General features: G+C 50.8%; 1 protein-coding gene across 16 annotated transcripts in view; it reads right to left on the reverse strand.

Moving 5' to 3' along the window:
• The window catches only part of Trerf1 (transcriptional regulating factor 1), a 223,077-nt gene extending 215,813 nt beyond the window's left edge, over window positions 1–7,264 (reverse strand). For 11 of the 16 annotated variants that reach the window (XM_042266730.2, XM_076557706.1, XM_042266728.2 and 8 more), the window contains exons 1-2: window positions 7,136–7,264; window positions 6,187–6,271 (exon numbers count right to left, since the gene is read on the reverse strand). The gene's annotated coding sequence lies outside the window, so the exon portion shown is untranslated. Of the gene's footprint in view, window positions 1–6,186; window positions 6,272–6,538; window positions 6,606–6,694; window positions 6,833–7,055; window positions 7,113–7,135 lie in introns of those variants that run through there. The other 5 variants (XM_076557703.1, XM_076557707.1, XM_076557708.1 and 2 more) reach the window with 4 other exon arrangements.
• Window positions 7,265–13,993: the final 6,729 nt, after the last annotated feature.

Below are 13,993 nucleotides of genomic sequence, written 5' to 3' on the forward strand. Positions count from 1 at the left end.
TGGCTCAGTGAGAAAAGGAAGTTGCGGCCAAGCCCAACAACCTGAGTTCAATTCCCTGGACTCACATCATGGAAAGAGAAACATACACACACACATACACAATTTTCAAATGTAATCTAAAATCAAAATCTAAATATTTAAGCATGGACCAGGGCTACAGCCCTTGTAATCCCAGCTATTCAGAGTCTAAGGCAAGAAGATTCAAAGTTCAAGGCCAACTTGGGCAAGGCAGTGAGTTCAAGACCAGTCACAGTCAGTCTATACAGACAGACAGACCAGTCACAGTCTACACAGACAGACCAGTCACAGACAGTCTGCACAGACAGACAGACCAGTCACAGACAGTCTACACAGTCTGCACAGACAGACAGACCAGTCACAGTCTACACAGACAGACAGACCAGTCACAGTCTGCACAGACAGACAGACCAGTCACAGACAGTCTACACAGACAGACCAGTCACAGACAGTCTGCACAGACAGACAGACCAGTCACAGACAGTCTACACAGTCTGCACAGACAGACAGACCAGTCACAGTCTACACAAACAGACAGACCAGTCACAGTCTGCACAGACAGACAGACCAGTCACAGACAGTCTACACAGTCTACACAGACAGACCAGTCACAGAGTCTATACAGTCTACACAGACTCTCCTCCCCCCCCCCCCGACACACACACACAAACACACACACACACACAAACACACAAATTTTAAAAAAAATCTATTTAAAATGGGGGGGATAGTGATTTAGCTCAGTGGTACAGCACCTGCCTAGCATGTGTAAGGCATGTGTAAAGCTTTATTTAAGTTTCGCACTAAAAATAAGAGAGAGAAATCCAAGGCCCACAGGGTTCTGAGTGGCCATCGCAAACTGCCCTTCTCCTTCCCCACCCCACCCCCCAGCCCAGTCCACAACCTCGCCTCATTTCCTGCAAATCTCAGGTTGGCCCACACGGGCTCTCCTCCTCCTGGCCACTGTCTTCTCCCACCCGCTCCTCAAGGAGGCTGCTTCAGGTCTTCTGCCCAGGCAGCTACTTGACCAGAGCATTTATCACAGTTGGCAGCACTCACCTCCGGCCATGTCCACCACAGACAGCCAGGGGGTCAAGGGGTGTGGGCAGAGAGAGAATCATGCCTTGCAATCACTAAGATTCCCAGCAAACAATGTGTCCTCAATAAATAATAAGTTCCCTGGGGCTGGAACAATGGCTCAGCAGTTATGAGCACTGGTCGCTCTTGCAGAGGACCCAGGTTCAATTCCAGCCCCCACACGGCAGCTCACAACCACCCATAACTCCAGTTCCAGGGAATCCAATGCCCTCTTCTGGCCACTGAGGGCACCAGGCATGCACAAGATACACAGATACACATGAAGGCAAGATGCTCATGCACATAAAAATAGATAGATCTTTAAAAAAAGAATAAGTAACTACTAAATGTATAAATGAAAACCAAGGCTTCTCAAGGCAGAAATAATAATTTAAAAAATGTTACCACTGTTATGTGACCCCCAAAATTTTCACAGCCATTTAGACCTGAAGGTGTTTTCCTCTTCTTCCTTAAATATGTTTCCAATGTCAGCAGCCCAGCCTGCCCACACTACTCCTAGCTTATTGTCCTCTATAAGGAAACAAACGAACGAACGAACGAACGAACGAACGAACGAACGAACGAACGAACCCAAATATTCATTTCCTCAGTCCAAATTACGGTAAGCAGCTACTCTGAGAATTTGAAATTCTTAGAAAACATCACAGAGTTGTTTTTTTTTTTTTTTTTTTTTTTTTTTTTTTAGTTGTGTCTGTCCTTTAACTCAAAAGGGATTTCCTCAAATAATCATGGAGCAGCTCACATAGTTATTAAAAATGCAGGGCTCGGGGAGATGGCTCAGTGGGTAAAGTGGTATGAGGAGGACCTGAGTTCAGATCTCCAGCACCTACCTAAAAAAAAAAAAAGGAGCATGCTGGCGGGTTACATGGCTGTAACCCCGCACTAGGGAGGCGGAGACACGAAGATGGAGGATTCCTGGAGCTCACTGGCCAGCCACTGAATTAATGAGCTCCAGATTCAGTGAGAAATTATGTCTCAAAAATTAAAGTGAAGAGGGCCAGAGAGGGCTGACTAGGTAAGGGCACATGCCACCAAGCCTGACGAGCTAAGTTTGATCCCCAGAACCCACAAAGTGGAGGCAGAGGGCCTATGCCCACAAAGTGATCTCTGACCTCCACACGCAGTGGTACACACACACATACAGAGCAACTGAGGAAGACACACATCTACTACCAACCTCTGGCTTGCTCATGTACACACCTGCTCGCACACACACGTGAGCACACACAAGTGCACACACACACAGCACCCTAAAAAGCATGCCAGTAACTGCAATCTGGCTGGTTTTAGTCCCTTTCCTAGAAAAAAAAAAAAATCTCAACTCCATTTTAGTATCATCAGTTCCCCTCCACTATGAAAATCTAAAAATATAGCTGGCCCACAAGACGCCTGAAGATGGTAGCCCTCTTCCCTGATCAGCCACACAGTTTTCGGAGTTCAGAACCAAGAGAGGTCCACTGCCCTTGGGACAGAACAACCTCTTATGCACCCTGGGGTGGAGAGCACCTGTCTGGGTCCTCGTGTTTTGTGTGTGTCAGCACCTGAAGTCAGTAAAAACATCAAGAGCTTTCTCCCCAAATGCCCATGGTGACAGAAAGCACCTGGAAATGACCACACATCATGAGTATGAACCCCATCACTGCTCAGACAAATCGCAACATCCCACACGTGACTTCTTCACACTTAAGTAGGCAAGGCCACACTGGGCTTCTGAGTCTCCTTCTCCTGCCCACGGCTACCTGCTGCTGAGGAACAACAGCTTCCTTAACCGTAAGTCTGACTAAACATCGGATCATGCAGCCAGCTGGCTGGAGGGAAAACTCCAATGAACTGAAATTATTTTGGGTGCCTGAAAGTACAAGCTCCCTCTCCATTAGCACATATAATTAGGATTTAAAAATACATACATATATATATATATATATATATATATATATATATTTTTTTATTTTTTTTTTTTTAAAAAAAAAAAAACAGGGTTGGAGAGGTGGCTCAGTACTTAAGAGTACCTACTTCTCTTCCAGACAATCTGAGTTTGATTCTAGCACCCAACAGGATTCACCGCTGCCTGTAACTCCAGCTCCAGGGGACAGGACACCCCTGGCCTCCGCAGGTATTGGCACTCATGTGCACATACCACATGCAGACTCATGCACATATACACAATTTAAAATAATTTTAAAAGTAAATCTGTAAAACAAATGAATGAATGAACCCACAAGGGTGCCAGGCCCTCCTAAGAGATGGCTTGCATGTGATGGCATGGTTGCCCGGCTGCTCCAGGGCCTTTGTGGAATGCCAACGTTCAAATCCATTTCTCCATGAGAAGACAAAAACCAGAAGTTAATCAGCTCACCCTGAGTCCATGAAGCAATTTGGCCGTTGGCCCAGGAAGACACTGTCAAGAGCTCTGGGTCCTCACTCTACATAACACCAGCTTAAAGCCGGAACCCAAAGATCTAGCCTTTTAAAAATATTAATAACAATAACCCCCTTAATGCAGAAACAGCTGGAAATTGGGGCCCTATCCATTTGTCTCTTCAGAGACGCTTTGCCCCTGTCTTGAGCATTCAGCCCCCTTAGAAGTTCTGCCACTTTACAAATGGCCACAGACTCGAACCAACTTCTAAATGCAAGGCAATTTCAGCACTTCTTAGCCCACCAACTTCATGGAGCATTGTTCTATGCATTCCCCCTGCCCCCCAAAAAACCAACACTTTGTGTCCTTAAGATCAACCTATCCATCAAGGAAGGAAAAGAAAATTCTAAATAAGCTTTGTTTTCCTGCCCACACATTTATGTAAGCAGCACAGGACACGACAGCCTGTCCCCTCTCTATAATTCAAACTCTGAACTCGACAAAAACCACAGGCCCAAGCCAGTTAACAGAGGGCTTTCTGCACAGTTCACAGAGTGACTGTTTTCACAGTAGGCTCGTGTAAACGCTCTCTGGTATTAACACATGCCTGCCATGTGGACGCCTGCTTACCAAGCTGTGAAAAGACCCACATTCACTCTGGAACCTGCAAAATTAATCTTCTCCATGCTTATAATGCATAAGGCAAAGGCGCTCTCTCTCTCTCTCTCTCTCTCTCTCTCTCTCTCTCTCTCTCTCTCTCTCTCTCTCTCCTCTCTCTCTCTCTCTCTCCCTCTCCCTCTCTCCCAAGCTGGCTTCTAAACAATCAGTTGGCGGAAATGGACGTGCCTGAAAGGGCGGGGCCCAAAGGGGTGTGTCACTCCTAGTATCAATTCCTGTAAATCAAATCCTGACAATCGTCACAATATTTTAAAAAGAATGAATTACGATTCTTAGGCCTTCAAACCTTTATTACCAGGAGAACATTCTCAGTTGAATTGGGGGGGAGGGGGTACTGTGACTTGATTAATGGCCAAAGCAAGACAATAAAATAAATCCCATAAATGTTAAGAGAAAAAAAAAAAAAAAAAAAAACACCAAACTGAATGACTGCTCTTGGGCTCTTGGCTTCCAGGTTAGACATGTAAATAATTCCACCCTGGAATAAACACACATGAGGAATTCTTATTTACTCTCCCAGCACACACACCAATCAGACTCACGGATTAGAGATAAGAGCTAATTTGTTTAGCTAATGCCTAGTTGGGAACATGTGATAGGTAGCACTAATATTTCTAACTAACTCCACTCTCAAACTGCCAAATATCAAACCCTCAATCCTGAAATCTGATGTTGGGGGGGGGTGCTGTCTATCAGTAACATGGTGGGGGGTGTTTTAACCCATTTTTCCCCCTGCTAGAATCAAAACCTGTTTACATAACTAGGGAAGGCTTACCTGACTTCAGTTAACCCCAGTGTGGTTGGTTATTCCTTAACACTCTAACCAGTTTCTGGCCAGACCCACAGGCCCCCCCTCAGTGCTCAAATTATCCTGGCCAAGTTCAACTCCCAGCACCCAGCACCAGCACCTATGGAAGAAAAAGTATCTGCAGGAACCAGCAGGCTGGGCGCCAAGAAGGCAGGCAAGGCAAGGCAGAGACAGCGCCTTAACCAGCTGAGTGCTGGATCTCCAGCATCATGTCCTAGGGGCCACAGAACAGACTTCACAGAACTCCCTGCATGAGAAGTACGAACGATGCAGGAGACCGCGCTGAGTGGGACAACTTAAAACTCATTTCTTGAAAAAAAAAAAAAAAATCACCTCTATTGCCCCAGGAAAAGACCAACAAGCCTGCCTCTCCCGGGCATGCTCTGCTGAAGTCTGGGGCCATATCTGGACTGGTCATTTCTCCTAAGCATGACTTCCACACATTTCACCAGACAGTCCAGGGCCGTGAAAGACCCAACAGTCACTACAACACAACCCTTTACTTGCCAAAGCAACGTTTGTCTGGGGAAAGTTTGACAGCAAGCTGATTCCACCCGGGCAGTGGAAGGCCCAGGGAAGCCAAAGGCATTCTCTTCTTGAACCCGAGGATGGAAGGCTCACATGCTCCAGGCCAGTGCGGGCCAGAGGCTGCCTGCCTCCGTGAGGGAAACGGTGGTTTGCTGTGTAATTTCTGCTTCTCCGCCAGCAGTAACTTCCCAGACTCCCGAACTGAAGTTGGGGAGGGAGGGGGCAAGTCTGCCTTCAGACCCACTTCTCCCACCTGGGTGGCCACACTTACTTCTGGGGACTACCCAGCCCCCACAGAGCCCGCAGACTCACATATATACACATATGCATCATGTCAAAAACCCCAAAAGACACATCCCTAGGGTCCTGCGGTTTCTTGGCTGGAAGAATGAAGGCTTTATAATATACCAACCTTCAATTTCAAACCCACCACCGTCACCCCGTAAGCTGGGGTTTGCCAGTTACGCCGCCCACCTCCCCCCTCCCCCTTTGCTGGGATGCTGTGAGCCGGGAGAGGGAACCGGGAAGAAGGCTAGCAGGGAAAGCGCCCTGCTAACGTACTGAAGTAAAGAGGCCGCGGGAGACTTGTCTTTCTCTGTCCCCCGCAGGCTTCACTCCGCACCCCACCCCCATCTTCTTACGGAGCATCCCCCCCAACTAAATTTTTTAAATGAAACTTAATAAGCTTCTCGCCTACCTTGGCTGTTTCTGCAACAAGTGCCTGGGCAATCCGACGAGACGACCAGTCTCCACTTGGGGGGTGAAATGGGGGGCGAGCCGAGCTGATGGAGTAATTTCAATATTAATTTATGTCAGCCGCCTTCTCGCAGCTACTCATTTACAGTACTGCCCTCAGCCTGTAAACAAATATCGCTCCGCCAGGAAACATACTCCCCAGATGCAAGCCCCTCTCTCCAAACAGGGAACCTGGCCCCTCGCCCCTCCTTCCCACAGCACGCCCCCCTCCTCCCGAGTCCCGGGTGGGAAGCTCAGGGTTTTCCAAAGCACCAACTCACCACCTCCAGCCACCACCCCAGCAAGAAACTTACTCGGTCCGGTCTACGCCTCAACCCTCCCTCCAGGAAATCTCCTCTCCATATGCATTCAGCCTCCCCGCAGGAAATCTGCTCCCCCCTCCCCCCTTCTATATACATGCACACCCCCCCTTTCTCCTCCCTAAGCGCCCTCCCCAGCCAGAAACTTACTAGCTAGCAAGCAAGCGTGCAGGCTCTCTCGTTCTTGGAAACTTACTCCTAGATATAGCATCCACCAGCACCCCCCTTTCCCCCCCGCCCCCAGGCCCTGCTCCCTTCCCTGCCCTCCAACTCCAAACTCTCCGCATCCAGCCACTCTCTCCCTCCCCGGTGGAAATTTGCAGCGCCCGGCAGCGCGCGTGCATCCACCCTCCTCCCCTCCAGGAAACTTACTCCCCATCTGCATGCACCGCCTCTCAGCCATCGCTTAGAGGGAAGGGGGTGTGCTGGGGAGACAGAAATACATATGTATCTCTCGCCCCTCCCCCGGCCGCAGCCCACTCAGGGCCGAGCAGCGCTAACCTGGCCTTACCTTTTTGCATGGCCCCCTCCCCGAGCCCTCCGGATCCGCTCCCCAGCACCCCAACCCACCCCCTTTCACCCATTACCCACCCCTAGCAACCGTTCCTAAGCTCCTCTCGGCCTTTTTTTTTTTTTTTTTAAATCCAGGATGCAAATTCCTCCCCTGTCAGCAAATCGACTGTCAAATTATTTTCTTGCAAAAGGAGAAAGGCGGGGTAGAGGGGGGGGGGGTCAAAAAAAGGGGGGCAGACAGGCGGGTAAAGGGAGGGAGAGGGACAGAGGAGGGGAGAGATATCCCTCCGCAGAGCTGGGGCTGGCGGCGGGCGGGGAAGCAGGAAGTAAGGTGTCCAGCGCGGCGGGTTCTCCGCTGCGGCCCCCGCCCGCCGCCCCTGTCCCCCGGGGCGCCGCGCTCCGGCTGGCGCGGGCCGCCGGGTGCATTGTTCGCAGCCTTCCCCTGGCCGGTGCACGGTCGACTTTTTTTTTTTTTCTTCCGCGCTCTGCGTTGTGTATGCGTGAGCCTGCACCTTTTGTAAGCTGGCGAGTCTCTGGACGCAAGAGGATGGGACCACGAGCTGAGGACCTGTCAGTCCCCGGAGTGCAGCAAAGTCTCAGATCCGGGGAGGGGGTGGGGGAATCGAGCCCCCTTTGGGGTGGGAGGGGTGAGAGAGCAGCTTGGTGGCCGGGAAGCTGCCGTCTTCCCACCCCGGACCGGTTGCAGGATTGCTTCCTGCGTCGCCGTCGCGGTTATTGTAAAAGGCGCGTTGCAAATCTAACGACTCGGGTTGGGAGATTTTTGTTGTTGTTTATTTAAGGATTTACAAAGATGCCAAGGTCCAGGCGGGCTGCAGGAAGGGGCTGTGCCTCGAACCCTCACCACCACCGCATCTCGGTCTCTGTAGGGCCTGGGGTGCTCCCAGGAAGGGATCTGCGGGCTCTGGAGAAGCTCGCGCCTCCATCCTTTGCCCCATGGGGGCGGGGAGAAGTCTCCATCTCAGCCCGGCCTGGGAGGGATGTTGCCTAGGAGAGAGGCGGGCAGGAGGGAGGGAGGAGAGGAGGGGGCGCGGGTGCGGCCCTGCGTCCGCCCCTCGCCGTGCGCCATGACTGTGGAACGTGGTGCCGGGGAGGAGGGCCCGCCGCCGGAGGGCCGCCCGGGGCTGCTCCGCATTGGCTGCAGAAACCCGAGCCCTGGAGTCGCTCCCCCTCCTTGGGCTTGTCTCCTCCTCCTGCTCTGCGGGGGAAAACCGCTGCACCCAAACCGAGAGCAGCTGCGAGCAAGGGGGCAGGGCGCCGGCTGGCGGGCTAGCCAAGGGTTCGAACCTCCCTTGGGGGTCGCTGGTCTCGGAGATGAGAATGGACCCGAACAAGACCTCGTCCCGGGGCTGCAGGTCAGACCAGGTGCCACGACCCTAGCCCCAAATCCCGGCATCTCCAGCCATCATCTCCCTGCTTCTTTTCTGGTCTGTGGAAACGTGCACCAAAGCTAGTTCAACTAAACCAGCCACCTCGCGTGGAGAGCTGGGCATCGGTGTCCGAGGATCCCCAGGACGAGTGGTGTTTTGTTTTGTTTTCTTTCTTTCTTTCTTTCTTTCTTTCTTTCTTTCTTTCTTTCTTTCTTTCTTTCTTTCTTTCTTTCTTTCTTTCGTCTTTCTCTCTCTTTCTTTCTTTTTCCACGAGGAAAAGTTACACCATCTTTTCCCTCCGCAGTGTGGATAGTTGTGCCCCTTTCTCCCCAAATCTGGCACGAGATAAGCCACTGTCCCCCAGCCACTCCACCCCCACTCGGGCTCCGGGTGTGGACAGGGCGGGAGAAAGACTATATGGGAGCTTAAAGCATGAGGTCATGGGTTGAAGAGGCCGCTGCCAAAAGCAGCGAGGTGGTGTGTGTGCGCGCGTGCAAGTGTGCGCGTGCGTGCGTGTGTGGGTGTGTTTGGAGGGGTAACGGTTCTCCATCTTCAGCACTGGAGAGCCCTCTCGTCTAACCCTGTAAATTCTGAAACACCTGAACCAGAGAGGTCTCCTGAAAGAAACAGAAAGGGACTCGGGTCTGTTTAGCTCAGTGAGCCTCTGGTCCATGCCCCGTCCTTTCAACTGAGCAGATGAAGTCCGGGGTGGGGGTGGGGGTGGGGTTGCAGGGAGCATGGCGTGCTCACCCTTACTTTCTCAGTCCCCTCCGATCAGGACTGCCGCCCTGGAGTCCCACACCCCAGCTCACTGCCCTTTAAACCTGCAAGTCCCTCCCGCCGCTCTCAGAATAAAGCAGGTTCTGAAGCAAACGCCCCGCCCCCACCCCCATCTTCCCCGGGGATTTCTCCTCCGCAGCCCTCTCTTCCTTCTGCCTCGTCACCGCTTTATTCTAGAGCAGGGGCCTCCTAAGCATTCGCCCACCTGGTTTCTAGACCTTGTTGGACGTTCGATGTTCCAGTCCACTGTCCCTATCTCCAGAAGCCTCTCAGAAGTTAGACCTTGGTCTCTAACTCCCCGGGGTTGGCGGGTCTTTCTCTAGACCTTCTGGCAGCCTGACTGTCTCTAAACTCGGCCCTAAGGGAGGAGGCCCTTTGCCAAGCTTGAGAGCCACCACAGCCCCGGGCCTGATGTCCCCTGAGGGAGTTGGCTTGGATCAAACCTTCCGAACTATCGGTTTCCTCAAGAGACCCTGGAGAAAGCAGCGCCCTGCCCTACCTGCAAACCTGAGCGCCCTCACCTCCAAACCCCAGGGCACACACCCATGCACCACCGGGAGACGAGGTTTCAAAACAAAAGCTCCTCCCTGGAGCAGATAAGAAACCCGAACTGATAAGGAGTCCCCCGCCGCCGCAGAGTAAGTTAACTGGCCCCAGGTCACATACAGACATTTACGACCCAGGTGTGCAGGGGCTCCCAGACCACAGTCTGCAAAGCCTGGGGATTCGCTTCTCACCGGGAGCAGAGAGGCAGTATCGCTCAATAGTCAGCCCAGCCCGGCTCCGAGCAACCTCTCTCTGGAATGGTGGTACCTGCAATAAAATGACATGGTGAAGGCTTAAACGAGTTAATATTTACAAGCCTTAAAATAGTGCAACAAGTTCTTGTTTGTTTTCATGGAGTCCGGCCACACACACACACACACACACACACACACACACACACACACACACACTCCCCAAACACTCTAGAAACTTATCTTCCCAGAATCTGAAATTATTTAAGCAAAATTATCTTTGTCCTAAATGATTGGAAAACAATAAAGACGTAGATAATAGAAAGACCACAGTCAGTGAAATCAACTTTTTTTTAAACACTTGTACCGATTTTATGGGTGTCTGGTTGGAACGTGGAGGTAAGAGGGCAACTGGTCAGCAATTGGGTCTCATCTTCCACCACCTGGCGTCCAGAGATCAAACTCACATCATCAGGTGCGGTGGAAGGCACTTTCCTGAGCCATCTCACTGGTCTTGATCAGGGAATAGACTAAAGGCAGTGTACAGAGTGAGATACTCCTCCCCTACAAGGCTATGGCACAGGATTGCAATTAAATTCAGTCTGTATTACACTATACATTCGATCTGTGGTTAGTTGGTTGGTTGGTTGGTTGGTTAGTTCATTGGTTGGTTGGTTGGTGAAAGAATCTCACTATGTAGCCCATATAGGCCTGAAACTCTCTATGTAGCCCAGGCTGGCCTGAAACTCCCAAGTGCTGGGATTAAAGGCATGCGTCACCATACTCTGATATGAATTTCTTTAAAATGAGAGTCAAAAGGCTGGAGAGATGGCTCATGGCTTAAGAATACTGGCTTCTCTTCCAGAGGTCCTGGGTTCAGTTCCCAGCAACCACATAGTGGTCCCCAAGCACTGGTAACTCCAGTCCCAGGGGATCTGGCGCCCTCTTCTGGACTCCGTGGCACCACATACATGTGGTACACAGACCTACATGGAGGCAATCATGCATGCACATGAAATTTTTAAAAATGAGAGAGTCAAAGGGAGGAGGACTGATATTAAAACATTACCTCAGATGTCTTTAAGGGAATCAAGCTAAAAGGCATCCTAACCGGTCCACAGCGGCCCCGGAGACTGGAGCCCAGAGACTACTACACAAAGTATGTAAAGTTGCTGACAAAGCCCTTAGATTTGGATTGTCAGTACTGGGCACTTACCCCCATAGTAAGACTTTCTTAAATGTAATTTTTTTTTTCTTCTCCTCCTTTTCCTTTTGAATAGACATAATTCATTTACATGGTACCAAGTTCAAATCAACAGCAAGACGTCTCTGTATGCTCTACACCACCCACTCCATTTTCCCTAGGTAAAAGCAAGCTTTCCAGTGGCGACCATGAGAGACCCTCGGACGCCTCTCTAAATCTCTGTGTGTAGTTCTCCTTTTCCTGCCCTGACAGCCACAACCTTACCCTCCCCACCCTGTTAGCCTCAAACAGACCCTATTGGCAATGGTTACCTGAGCTACTGACATATGAAAATGATTAAGCAGTTTGTGGGCCTCTCTCCTCAACACTGATAACCACTAACTGTGTGTGTGTGTGTGTGTGTGTGTGTGTGTGTGTGTGTGTCCTTGTGGATGGGACACACATTCATGTGAAGACCAGGCATCTTCAACAATCTCTCCTCACTTTACTTTTTGAGGCAGGGTCTCCCAGGGAACCTAGAGCTCCCAGTTGAGCTAAATTAGCTGATCACCAGACCTCAGGGATCCTCATGTCTTTACCTCCCCAGGATGGGGACCACAGGCACACAGCACCAACCTCGGGTTTTTACGTGGGTGCTGGGATCTGAACTCAGGTCTTCATGCAGGCCCAGCAAACCTTCACCACTGAGTTGCTGCCCCAGCTCCGTCACGGCGCTCTTCCTGTGTGCTAACTACTAGACGCGGATAACAATCTGCCCTGAGCGCCGTCAGCACCCTCACTTTACGGATGCAAACCCAAATGGAGCCTCAGTGGGCTCTGTGGAACTTTCACCCGACCAACCTGGACGTTTCCTCTCCCTTCCCCCCCAATTCCAGCCCCCTCGGCTCTTTGCAGTGTGGGGAACGTTCTAGTAGCCTGCCTGAGAAGGGACACCACTTCCCGTGGACCCATCCAGTGTGCCTGGAGAAGGGCTCCTCCCCCAGCTGGCTGCACATTTGATTTGGAGGGGGAAGAGTCAGTGTCCCGAGTGTTGCCTTTCCAAAAGAGAAAGTTCATTTCTGAGGCCACGTGGGTTCTTTGCCTATCTCAGGGACAGATCAGAACTGAATGAAAATGGAAATGCAGCCAATTCATAACCAAAGAGAATGTCTTAGACCCAGTCGGCTTTGGCGGATTGCTCTAGGAGTAATTTTTCTGTTCTGAAGTTAAACAACTGGAGTTATTTTTATTAAGTTTTACAATTTCATTTATTTTATGTGCATGTATGTGTGTGCACCATGCACATCCCTGGTGCCCAGAGAGGCCAGAGAGGATATCAGATCTCCTGGGACTGGAGTTACAGGTGGTCGTGAGCTACCATGTATGTGCTAGGACCTGAACGTGGGTCCTCTGGAGGAGCAGCCCACCCTCTTAACTGCTGAGCCACCTCTCCAGCCCCTTAAATTTCTTTTACATAGGACTTTGCTCTAAAATGAAGGTGGGTCCTCTTTGAGAGAAAAAAATATCTGCATTTCAAGGAAAAGATAAGACACTCTATTTAATAACTCTTCAAGAAAATGAACCCCTCCATGTAATTTTTTATCTTTGGTTGTCTCCATAAATGTGCATGTTTGTGTGTGCAGGTGTGCAGGTGTGTACCAGTGTAGCATGTACAGATCCATGTGGAGGCCAGAAGACAGCCTCAAAGCTGCTCGCCTCGGGCACTGTCCGTCCTGTTTTCTGAAACAGGGTCTTTCGGTGGCCTGGAGGTCACCCTCTAGGCTACAGTAGCTGGTCAGTGAGCCCCGAGGGAAAGTCGCCCGCTTTTCCTGCCCAGCTCTGGGATTCCATGCATGCTCCCACATCCGGGTCTTTCGGTGGCCTGGAGGTCACTCATGAGCCGGGAGGGGAAGCCACCTGCTTAGCCTCCCCAGCTCTGGGATTCCATGCATGCTCCCACATCCGGGTCTTTCGGTGGCCTGGAGGTCAGTGAGCCCCGAGGGGAAGCTGCCCGCTTAGCCTGCTCCGCTCTGGGATTCCACGCATGCTGCCACATCCGGGTCTTTAGTGTGGTTTGGAGGCTCACACTCAGGTCCTGGCCGTACGTACAAGGCAGGCGCTTTACCCACGGGACTGTCAGCTCCATCTTCACACTTTTCTTTGGGTTAAAGGGAGCTTCTCAAACGCTGGAGAACTAGGAAGAGAACATGAAATGGCAACCTTGTGGGTGGAGGGGTGATGGTTAAGAGCACTTGCTGCGCTTGCTGAGGACAGGAGTTCAGATCCCAGCGCCCCCGTCGGGCAGCTCACCACCGCTTGTAACTCCGAGTCTTAGGGATCTCATACCCTTTTCTGGCCTCTGTGGGCACGTACAGCCACGTTCATACACACATAAATAAAAATAAATTTTCCGGCCGGGTGGTGGCGCACGCCTTTAATCCCAGCACTTGGGAGGCAGAGGCAGGCGGATCTCTGTGAGTTCGAGGCCAGCCTGGGCTACAGAGCGAGATCCAGGAAAGGCACAAAGCTACACAGAGAAACCCTGTCTCGAAAAACCAAAATAAAAAATAAAATAAAAAATAAATAAATTTTCCCTTTTTCTTTTTTGTTTTTATGTTTGGTTTTGGGTTATTTGTTTTGTTGTGTTTTCAATACAGGGTTTCTCTGTGTAGCCCTGGCTGTCCTAGAACTAACTCTATAGACCAGGCTGGCCTCGATCTCACAGAGATCTGCTGGCCTCTGCCTCCCAAGTGCTGAGACTAAAAGCATGAGCCATCACCACCCAGATAAAAACAATTATTTAATTAAAAAAAATCTCTACTTAGCTATACCCACTGCTGCCGGGGAA

This window comes from Peromyscus maniculatus, chromosome 21 (genome assembly GCF_049852395.1).
Source record: "Peromyscus maniculatus bairdii isolate BWxNUB_F1_BW_parent chromosome 21, HU_Pman_BW_mat_3.1, whole genome shotgun sequence".
In the NCBI taxonomy this organism is placed as follows: Eukaryota; Metazoa; Chordata; class Mammalia; order Rodentia; family Cricetidae; genus Peromyscus; species Peromyscus maniculatus.